Source organism: Diabrotica undecimpunctata, chromosome 2, assembly GCF_040954645.1.
Source record: "Diabrotica undecimpunctata isolate CICGRU chromosome 2, icDiaUnde3, whole genome shotgun sequence".
Lineage (NCBI taxonomy): Eukaryota > Metazoa > Arthropoda > Insecta > Coleoptera > Chrysomelidae > Diabrotica > Diabrotica undecimpunctata.
Window position 1 is genome coordinate 169,210,162 of NC_092804.1, and position 12,696 is coordinate 169,222,857.

A 12,696-nucleotide genomic window follows, 5' to 3' on the forward strand; every position below is an offset into this window, starting at 1 on the left:
TATTCTCTGTTCGGCATATTTTATCGACCCTCCGTCTTGCATCTTTGTAGCTTGTTCTTCTTTCTCTGGTCCTTCTTTCCATATATTTCTTGTGTTCTTCGTTTCTTTTCTGTATGATCTTTTTACACTCGTCATTGAACCATTCTCTTTTTGTTTGTTTCTTTTTTTTGCCTATGATCTTTCTTGCTGAGTCAATTACTGTTTTATTTTCTTCGTAATGTTCTTCGAAGTGTGTTAATTTGGTCTATACAATCGTTTGTTTATAATATTATTGCTGTTAATTTATTTATGTTATTTAGAAATGTGATCCCTTTCCAGTTTTTGCAATATCTTTTGTCACCCTTTTTGGTATCTTTATTATAAGTCCTGTTTTTCATTCTTTGGAAAACTTGTTCTCTCTCCAGTCCCTTTACAAGAGTGGTTTGATTAGCTCTGTTGCACTTTCAGTTTTTCTATAACTTTACTTTACTTAATCAGTAGACCCATTTGTACCTTTCGGTGTTGGGCCGTTTAAAATACAATTCATTAAATTACAATATTTGACAGTCTTCTGAGCCTAGCTCTTAACGAACTTTCTCCATTTTTTCTATAAACTGTTCTATTTTTTAAGTTGTTGGTCCATTGGTGGTAATTCTTATTTTGTTAACAAATTTCTAAGCACATACTAAGCTTCAATACTAATTGAATTTTTTATTGAAGCCGTAAAACAATTTTAATTCAAAAATAATTGTGCAGAAATTATAATTTATATCATACTACAGCGTCGATGTATTCACGTTATTCTCGACTTACACAAATGTACATATTCTATAAAATTGGATCCATTAGCGAAGTGCGTGAGCTAAAACCAGCAACACGTTTTACCACCAAACAAAAAAAAAATTTCTCAAGCATCAGCTATTTTCTTTCCATGTTAGAACGACTTTGATTAATAGTATCTATTACCTACACGTATACTACACAATCTGTAATTGTGCAAAAAGGGTCATGCTCCATGTATAAGCCGCTGTAGGGTACTTCTTTGGTAGTGATGTTTAAAGTACGATTACCTTTGACGCGATAATCCATTGGCGTAGAACATTACACTGATTTTACGACATTCAATTTACAGTTAAACATGTCAAATAGATTAAAGGAATATACAAAGTATCTTCGACGGTTCTGAATGTGAAGGGGTCGTTTACGCAACAAGCCAGTATTGAAAAAGCATCTTATACATTTAGAATCCTTATAAATCTATTCATAATATATCATTCAAGAATTCCAGTTTAATGGTTTATTCTGGTTTCCTTACTTCTCCTTAAATGTGTCTATCCCTTTTTTCTGTTATACCCTTCTATTCAGCCGAAATCGAATACCTCGGTCACATCATGAGAAACAGCGAAAGATATGGGTTGCTACAATTAATTCTTCAAGGAAGAGTAAAAGGAAAACGAGGACCATGAAGGCGAAGGATTCCCTGGCTGAAAAATCTACGTACATGGTTCAACACAACGACCACAAATCATTTCAGAGCAGCAGTTTGCAAAATACAGCTTGTCATTATGGTCACCAACATCCGAAATGGATAGGCACTACAAGAAGAAGAAGAAAAAGGAGACTCTTCTAGTCCTCAATGGATGATATAAGCTGGAATTTAGAATGGTATGATACCAATTGCAAATGGTACTCAGTTTTAAATTAAATTTATCTTAGAAAAAACAAACAAACTAGTTGGATGTCACCTTGTTTTTAATCAAGACATACAAGGAATACAAATAAAAAAAATAATAATTGGACATAAGGAAATAAAAAAAGGAATAAGAATTCAAATATTGGTAATGGTATAGAAAGATATAAATTAATAATCTTTAATCATTGGTAAAAAGAAAAAGGTATAACTTTATGTTGATTTAGCACTAAATTAAAAAACACTATAATAAAAATATTAAAAGTAATAAATAAAAGCATTTAATGAGTATTTGTAATAATAAAGTAATAAAGTAAGTTTAATTTGGTTTAGCATCGGACAAAAATGTGACACTTAAAGTCAACGCATTATCTGCAGGTTCTGTTGTCAGACGAGATAAAATTGGAAAAGTTAACTTACAATTGGAGAAGTGCATTAATTTTAGCTTCCATAAACCAAAATAAAAAAGGCTGGATGCACAAACAACGTACCATTTTTTTTTAAATAGATATAACACTGTAAAAGGTCTTCATTGAGCTCACAAAATATCCAAAGAACCAACTAATCAAATCGGTACTCCGGCCTAAATGAAAGTACTTCTTAAATGCTCCAATGCTTAATAGAGGATGCTGATTGCACACCAAGAATTACGATAACGTCCAACCTGCGAGAGCCATTCTATGAGAAGCCATAATGGTTAGTCTCGCCCCTGGCATCTAAATGCTTCTACGGTTTCTAAAGAGGGAGTCTTTAGAAACCATTTATTTGATTTTTGTTTATGTATTTGTTTTTCCCGTTGTTGTCTAGACTATGTCTCCTCCTATGACTCCTGAATTAATGTCAAATTTTTGACCATTGTCTGTTCCATCTGTGATATCTAAGATTATTGAATATGCAATGCTAAAACAACTTTTATTATTTTTAGATATCAACCAAATTATCACAAAGCATCAACATGGATTTCGAAATAAATTTTCTACTTCCACAGCCATTAACAGTTTCTATGAGGAAGTCTTGATCTCTATTGAAAACAGTGAAAATCCAACTGCCTTTTTTTGTGACCTCAGTCGTGCTTTTGATTGTGTGCAACACGATGTACTCCTCGATAGATTGTACAGATATGGTGTTAGGGGAGTTGCCCATTGTTGGTTTGGTTCCTATCTGAAAGACCGGCACCAAATAGTTAGATTGAAAAATAACTTCAAGATTTCAATGTGTGATCCGATTGTTAATAAGAATGGGGTACCAGAAGGCTCCATATTGGGCCCAATATTATTTATTTTGTATATTAATGAACTACCAAATGTAATGTCTGATGCATTTGTATCAGTTTATGCTGATGACTCAACAATGCTATATCGCGATAAAGACATAAATTTTTTACAAGATAAAATAACAAACTCACTGAAGACCTTCTCTGATTGGTCCAGTAATCAGTCGCTCCTGTTTAATGTTCACAAAACTAAATTTTTATTATTTACATCTCGTTCAAATTCTACTACACCTAATTTAAGTATTTCCATCAATGGTGAGGGTATTTTGAGTTGTAGTGATGTGAAGTTTTTAGGAGAGGTTTTTCGACTCTTATTTATCTTTTAAGACTCATTGTTGGAATGTATGTAAACAACTCAATTCTTAATGTTATCAATTGAGAAATTTGGGTAGAATACTTAGTCTGCAACACCTTCGTCTTTTTTATTTTGCTGAAGTACAATCGACAATGAGTTACGGCATAACTGTCTGGGGTGGCTCTTCTAGTATAAAGGACGTTTTTAAGGCCCAAAAGCGTATTGTCAGATGTATTGCAGGTGTTCCGTATGGTTGGTCTTGTAAACATCTATTTAGAGATTTAAATATATTAACAGTGTATGAAATTTACATTTTGGAATTATTGATACTAATTCATAAAAATAAAAGAACTTTTTTATGTAATAGTGATATTCACTCACGCAACACAAGAAATAAGAGACAGTTTGTAGTACCCTATCGACATTTAGAAATAAGTAGGAAGTCATCTACTGTCTCTGGTTTACCACTGTATAATCAACTTCCTCAAAAATTTAAAAACCTTCATTCAACTACAGCTTTTAAAAATCAAGTCAAAGAGTACCTAGTGACCATGTGTCCTTATACATTAGGTGAATATTACCAGAGTGTATCTGTGAATGCCCAAGCTGCAACATAACCAAATTTAATATATTTTAATTATATTATGATGTCCAAATTGTACGTTTTATATGTATTTTAATGTTTTAAATATTTTTAGTGTATTGTTTTCATTTTTTTGTAATGACTTTATAGTGATTTATATTATACTTTGTAATTATTTATAATTTATATTTATAATTTTAGTTTTGACTTGCTGTAAACCTTGTTGTAACTTACAGTCAAATAAACTATCTATCTATCTATCTATGTTGATCTAGGACTCCACGGCAATGCCTCTCAGTGCCAGTGTTATAGAATCGAACTTTTTAAACCACTAATTACCACCACTCTATATTAATGTATATTGTGAGTCTAACTAACTACTTGAGTCCTTAGTATTTTGTGAGGTTCGTCTCTCTAACTGGACCTCGACGGGATTTTTAATTCACCATTATTCACCAAAAAGACACAGCTATTACTCTTTTTATCTTAATACGATTCTAATGCATTGACATTGTGGTATGTCGCGATGCGTTGAGTAACATAACTCCAATCAGCAAATAGTTCTTAATGCATTTCTTTATGATTTTTATATTATTCAACCTGGTCAGTTTACATATAGTTTATATAACATTATAATATATGAGTGTATCATGTTTAAAAACTATTATAAAATTACAACTGTAGACCAGCTTGTGTCGTACTGACCCACTTACAACGGAAGTAAACATCTAAATTAAAATTATAATATGCATTACAAATTAATTTAAGGGTTTTGTTCTCCTGGCGCTATAGTTTCCCGACTTTTTATGTTGTTGTGACTTTAAGTATACGTTTTAGATTACTTAATTTTAATTTTTTGTTTGTTTCAGGTTAGTTTTACATTCAGTATTTCTGAGATCGAATCATTAAATTGGACATGTAAGTAAAATAATGTGAATCATTTAAGTGTTAGTAACAAACTGTTGGCATACAATACAATACGACAGCAGCAAAATTCAACTTATCTATAATGCGGCGGGCGAACTTTCGACACCAAATTGTCTTTGTACCTGGGGTAATCGAAGGGTCAAATTTTATTATAGGAAATTTCGACACCGCGGCGTAAAGCAAATAGGCAAATAGGGGGCGTGGCACTTGTGTACTTGTGACTAAATTATTTCAGTTGTAATTTATTTCTTGTTTGACGTTGACTTGTGCACGTATACGGATATTTAAAAAATGAGTTTGATAAAAAGTTCCCGTGGTCGAGATTTATTAGTGGTGGAGCATCATTCGTTCTCGAAACAGAAAGTGTTCAAAAGCGGCGAGATATTTTGGCGCTGCATCCAAAGAAACACTAAGTGTTCCGCAAAAGTGTTTACAATAGGCTGTGAGGACCTCACCATTACAAGAAGTGATTTGGTACATAATCATGAAGCCGATCCAAAAAAGCTTGAAGTAAAGATGGTAAATAATGCATGTAAAAGAAAAGCCCAAGAGGACATATCGGAAAAGGTTGGGTTTGGTACAAGAATATAAGGATACAAATTCAGAAATTGGAAAATGGTTAAGGCATACGTTTGGTTTAACTTATTTAAATCCAGCAGAAGTTGAAGAATGCTTTCTTTATGATTTAATGTCATATAAACCTATAAACGCAACACTTGATATATATGCAGATTATTTACTGGAAAATTACATTTTCGATAGCGCTCTATTTCCACCACACATATGGTCTAATCAGAATCCGTCTATTGCGAGGACCACAAATGCCTGTGAATCCTTTCATTTGAGATTTAATTCTTCTTTTTATTCAACACATCCTTCTATTTTTATTTTTATTGAAAAGTTAAAAGAATTTCAAGTAGACACTTATGTCAAAATAAATAGTTTACATATACCAGCAAAAATCAAAGACACTACTGTTAAGGCTAAATTGGCATTTTTGGAGAAGATGATGGATAAACTACGATCCCAACAAATACGTAGGTTAGATTTTATAAAAGCTGTATCTTATCATTTCTATAATAGCAAATAAATCATTGTATACAAGTATATTAACGGTAAAATGTACAAAAATTAGTTACTAGTTGTATTATATTTAGATATTTTTACAGTTATAAAGAAATAAAATGCACATTACTTTTATTAAAATAAATAAATTAATTAATTATGGTATTTTATTTATGTCGCAGCTATATTTATTTGGTGTCGAATATACCTGTAAGATAAAAACGGGAATTGGGGCTGGTGTCGAAAATTGCCATTAAATTTTAGTCGCTACCTGCTTAGTGTCGAAATTTCCTACGCCCCTATAATGTAAAGATTTCAATCCAAAGCGTTACGCTCTATAACGCTCTATACGCTCCATGAAAATAGCACAGTTCTGTTATATTCTATTTTATTGAGCTACCGCAATTTAAAAAATCAAGCTTCTGCGTGCCATAGAAAGTGAGATACTGCAAGTTTTTTTCAGGTCGCTCCAGTTTGAAATTCCGTTCTAAAAAGAACGGAGCTTAGACGTATTTAACGAGTACCATCACTTTAACGGGTTATACCTATTTACTCCTCTGTATAGGCTATCTATAAAATGGATTATAAAATTTAGATATTCGTTTATAATCTGTTCAATGTTCAGCTTTTTATGTTTATAAATAATAAAAATATGCTTTTAAATAAAAAAAAAATGCCATCTTAATTCTTACTAGTCACAGAGGTTTCTTTTTAAGATTGTAGTTTTTTACTATCTTTTGAGTAAGCTAACTTAAAATCGGGTGAAATAAAAAATATCAGTTATTATATATAAATGTTTATAATTTAAAAAGTCAGACCCTTTTTAAACATTTTTTTAATATAAATTTTGACAAAATCTTGAAATTTGTTTAATACGAGGCATGTTTTTTAAGTAAGTACCGTTTTGCGATTCCGCCGCCGCAGCGCTACGGTCGGCATTCCGCGCATGAGCGCTGGTTACCTACATCTCTTGTCTACGCACTGACGCCATTACAGTCTGATTCTTCATTGTATACTTGTTTACTCCAGTGTTTAAGATGCCTCCAACAATCGTAAGTCACGCTGATTGTGAAGTACGGGCTGTTATACGATTTCTTAGTGCTAAAGGCGTAAAACCGATCGATATTCATCGTGAGATCGTTGAAGACAAAACATTATGTGTAATGAAATGGTAAGGAAATGGGTGAGAGCATTTAAAGATGGCCGCACAAATGTGCATGTTGAAGAACGGAGTGGGCGTCCTTCGGTCGTTAATGAAAATTTGGTGCAGAAAGTGGACGAAAAGGTGAGAGAAAACAGACGCTTTACCATTTCATCATTGTCCGACTGCTTTCCTCAGTATTCTCGTAGTGTTTTGTATCGCACTGTTACCGAGAACTTGAATTACCGGAAATTGTGTTCACGTTGGGTTCCAAAAATGTTGACGGATTTGCACAAAACCCAACGTTTAGGCAGTGCATTGACTTTCCTTGAGCGGTACCACAGTGAAGGTGAAGATTTTTTAGACCAAATTGTTACTGGTGACGAAACGTGGGTGGCCTACGTCACACCAGAATCGAAACAACAATCCATGGAATGGCGACATTCATCATCACCCAAAAGAGTTAAGTTTAAGCAAACAATTTCTGCCCGGAAAATCATGTGCACAGTTTTTTGGGACAGAAAAGGAGTATTGCTAGTGGAGTTTCTGCCTCGTAATGAGACAATCAATGCAGCGTGTTATTGTAAGACATTAAAAAATCTGCGTCGTGCAATCCAGAACAAAAGACGTGGCAAGTTGAGTAAGGGTATCGTTTTGCTGCATGACAATGTCCGTCCACATGTGGCTAATCAGACCAAAGTTCTTATCAAATCATTTAAATGGGAAACTCTAGATCATCCTCCATACAGCCCTGATCTGGCGCCCAGTGACTACCATTTGTTCCAGCACTTGAAGAAACACCTGGGCGGTCAGCGTCTTCAAGACGATAACGAAGTCAAAACATCTGTGATGCAGTGGTTAACAAGTCAGGCGGCAGAATTTTATCAGGAGGGTATTCAAAAACTGCTGCCACGTTATGACAAGTGCCTCAATATTCACGGAAATTATGTAGAAAAGTAGATTAAGGTACAGGCTTTCATGTAAAAATAAAATTATTGCCATATCTTTGCACGCCTTTTTTTAATTCCAAAACGGTACTTACTTAAAAAACACGCCTAGTATATCTTAAAATTAAAGCCTTAAAGAATCGATTGTGATTTGTTAAATACCTCTAAGGTCACTGTTTGGTCAAGTAATTTATTTAAATAATCGCTCTCCCGGATAAACAAATTGAATAAATTACAAACTATTTTGTCGATCTATCTAGCTGATATTTAGCACACTTTAAATAACTCATTAATTGTCATAATTTCAAGTAGAAATATTACTTGTCATTAGGCAAAAAAAAAAACAAAGTTATATACATTTATATTTTCTCGGTCAATTTTTTATATATTTTAATTTAAAAACTCGCAAATTTAAGAACTTTTTAAGATCTTTATTTGGACCATTTTTCTCTCTTGTCGTAATAAATTATGTTTGGGGTTAAAATATACGTTTTCTTCTAAACCACTTCATTTAAGTATTAATCTGGCATAGTCTCCCTCAAAATGTTATTGGTTTTTATAAAGCCTTATTATTTTCTCAAGGAAACAAATATTTCGAACCAAACTACACTTCCCCTTCCCAAAAGTTAATTAGCTCAGGGTGAACTTATTAGAAAGTCACTATTCAATTTTAGTTCTGTTGCCAGTTATTATTTGTATATCAATATGCATTCAGACGTGCATATTTGTAGGTAAGTTACGATCGAGAGACTCATAATTTTGTGGCAAGTCCTTCACTGTTCGTTTTTAATTAATTGAGATATGAGATCTTTTTTTTTGTATATTTATAGAGTCCGACTGCCAATTCATTTTATGCCACTACGCACCTATTTTATAGTATCTGATATCTGGGGGATATGATCTAATTCACTCCCTGTTCCTTTGGATTCCAACATATGTTATTTCTTAGGCCGAAGGCCCTGTCTTCACAAGTCAACAAACGTTACGTGTTACTGTTACGTATTACTTTTGTGGTTAAATTTAATTACTTTTGTTAACAATAGGCACAATAAAATTACTTGATGTAATTTTGTAATGTTAATTTTAGAATAAAACGAAACAATGGCCAATGGAATTCGTTCAGGTTGCATACAAATATTTATTTGATTATCATTTTTTTGTAGAGATATTAAGTTTAAAATAAAGTAATTTGCGTTTTGAATTTATTTAAATTATCTAAAGACTGCAATATGTTGGACATGAGTTCTCCACGATATCATAAGAAGATAAGCACATTTAGAAGAAGAAGCCAAACGTTGGGAACGGCAAAATATTTTTGGTCGTTTTTTATGTTCCAGCCATTTTCTTAATATAACAACTAAACAAAAGCTGCAACGGATACGTGGAGCATAGGTATTGCCCTTGTCCACACCTTAATACCAAAAGAATGGTAATAGGCAGTTTTTACAACAGTGTTACTGTTTCTGTAATAAAAATGATATTTCACCACATATACAGGGTGGTCCTTAAGTAATTGTACAAACAGAAACCATAGATTCTGCAAAATGTTGATATTAAGAAAGATACAGGGTGTTAAAGTGGAAATTTAAAATTTTATTTTTCGGTATAACTTTTATGTTTGTAAATATTTTTAAACAAAAATTTACAGTTGGATGCTTTTGGGTAGGATAAATTAAAATTGTATACTTACTTTAATGTAACTAATAGAGGGCGCCACATATGCCACATGTGTGGCATAAATTTACGCTTAACTTTTTTACTCTTTAAGCTAGCTCTATTTGTGTTAAAAAATATTAAAGATACATTATTTTTACAAATAAAAGGTATACTTGTTAGTAACCTCAAAATTCAACCGTTTTTGAGATAAATGCATTTTATAAGTCAGCTGCACAATAATTCTTAGTTTGATATTTGTGCACTGAGCCCACTACCGCACATTTGTGCGGTAAAGCACTGAATACCTGTAGATAAGCATAACTCGTAGTTTATTCTTATTAGAACAACTTAAAGATGATAATGTAACATTACAAAATGCTTTGTTATGGGTGCTAAATGTCTTATTGGAGAAAAGATATTTCATCTTCTTCTTTAGGTGCCGTGTCCGTATTCAGACGTTGGCCGTCATCATGTTTACAATTTCCCTTTGCTATCGCTTCTTAAGTTTCTATAATGGCGTTGTATTACTTTTTCTCTATTGTAAAATGCTAAAAACCCAAAATATGTGGTTTATGCAAGATGATACACCACCACATTCTAGAGAGAAGGCAGTTAGAACATACTTAAATACAACTTTTCTGAACGTTGGATTGGTCGTGGTAGTCATATTCCTTGGCAATGTGGTGAGATATTGATATAATTATTTAATTCATAAAAAATCCGAAAAGAATACTTATTGCTGATTACTTAAATTGTTTACCAATTTTTATTAAAACCAATAGAAACTAGAGCACAGGTATTGAATAACACATATGTGTCCTGTTTCATAATACTTTTGCTACAAATCTAACCAGAAAGACTCAGCATTTTTACAAAAACATCATCGTTGTCCTAATAACCGATATTGTTATAAATATAGTAAACACACAGGCAATTTAGTTTAGCATAATATTAGTTCGTTAGTAAATTACGATAGTCCATTTGTTCGAGATGTAATTATAGTTACTCGTAAGCTGTAACCTAATCATATAAATAAGTAATGTCATCGATAGGTTATTCCGTATGTATATAAGTAACCAATGAACGAGATACATCACATTTTAATACATTATTTAACTTCTGCGACAAATAAGATGTAGTTTCATAATATACCATAAGATTTGGATATGTATCCAAAATAATATATTCATCCATTATACATTATAGCCATCATGTAGCCCCGAATTTAATCCGCTTGATTTTGGTGTATGGAGCGCATTAAAACAACGTGTCTATAAGAATCCCATAAATATTCGCAACCAACTATGGGAAGAAATAAATACTGCAACAGTTTCTTTAGAACCAATGATGCTATTTAATATGAGACGATCTTTTATGGAATATATTGACAAATGAATTAAAGAAAATGGTGGACATATCGAACACTTACTTTGCCAAAAAGTTATGTTATTTAGTTTAACTATTTCTTAATTTGGTTTGTAAACAAAATGTTTTGATTATGACTTTAATTTAACATAAAACGTAAAATGTTTGATGTAAAATCCTATTATTCTGTTATTTTGTCAAATCCTATTATTAATTATCCTGCTGATATATTTATTTTATTTAATATTTCGTTAACTATTAACTTTAGTTAAAGGTATTTTATACTAAAATTGAGAAGTATTAATGTTTTTTGTCTATTTTTTCTTTGTTGCCTGGAGTAATTATCTTGGATCAGAATTATGCAGCTGATTTTTAAAATGCGATTATCTCGAAAACTGTTGAGTTTTGAAGTTATTAACAAGTATACCTTTTTTTTGTTAAAATAAAATATCTTTAATATTTTTTATCCCAAATACAGGTAACTTTAAGAGCAAAAAAGTTAAGTGCAAATTTATACCACATATGTGGCATAAGTGGCGCCCTCTATCAGTTACATCAAAGTGTGCATCAAATTATAATTTCTCATATTTAAAAATACCTATTTGTAAATTTTAATACATAAATGTTTACAAATATGAAAGTTATGGCGAAAAATAAAATTTTAATTTTACAATTTAACACCCTGTATCTTTCTTAATATCAACATTTTATTAAAGCAATTTGACTTAAATCGTAATATTTTAAAGTGTAGAATCTACTGTTTCTTTTTGTACAATTACTTAAGGACCACCCTGTATAATAGAAATTGTTCACTGAATTGACACACTTCATTAACATATTGAATTATTTCACACAAACAAATCGTTCTGAAACAGTACATGTTGCTATAAAATATGTAAAAACTCTTATAAACTTTACTCTAAGAAAGGTAATATGAAATCAGCTGTACTGGTTATAAACTGCTTATAAAGAGCTGCAAAACGGTTTTTGTCCGTTTTGCAGTGGAGTGCTAACTTTCCGAAAAACTAAATTTTCCTCACACTGAAAACACGTGTTGCTAAGAATAAACATGCAACTTTATCTTTTAACCGTAAGGTAATTTCATGAAATGAGCTGTTTTGGAGACCAAAACCTTTAAATTGTTGTGAAGTATAGTTTGATCAATGACTGTTATTCTTAACAAATACCGATCACGTACAAAATGTGCATTTCGCCTTGAACTACAACCAACGCGTTTCAATCAATGGACCACAACACAAGATGATTTTCATATTCCGCTGTAACTGCAGAGCGTATAACAACCCATTTCCTTTAACGCTAATTTAAAAAACACCTTAATATTTCAGATACCGTGAGAATAATTAAATAATCTAAATATACCTGAAAACTAGAAAATTGACTTTTTTATTCGTATGAAAGGTGGTTATGTCCAGAAATTGGTCTAAGCGAAAATTAAATTTGTTTTCACTGCATATAGAGATTCAGCAATATTTTTTTTCGTGTTTGTGTATGAAAATAATTAGTAGGAAATGAAAGAAATTAAATTATACTACCTTCCTATTGTTATACAGTGAAAATAATGCAGATTTTTCTCTCTCTATACTCCGTCCATTTAACGACATATTCTCAAGTGAAGAAAACTTCACTCTATCTTTACATCCATGTAAAAAGTACAACAGTGTCTTATAAATGTTTCTATGATTAATACGTGCTGAAATAGCCTCTTTTTCAAAAAAATTATATTCGGTACTTTAAATCAGCGGATGTCGGAAAAA

General features: G+C 31.9%; 1 protein-coding gene across 4 annotated transcripts in view; it reads left to right on the forward strand.

Moving 5' to 3' along the window:
• Positions 1–12,696, forward strand: part of LOC140435189 (uncharacterized) — a 1,123,409-nt gene that overhangs the window by 147,819 nt on the left and 962,894 nt on the right. The gene's annotated exons all lie outside the window — the stretch shown is intronic.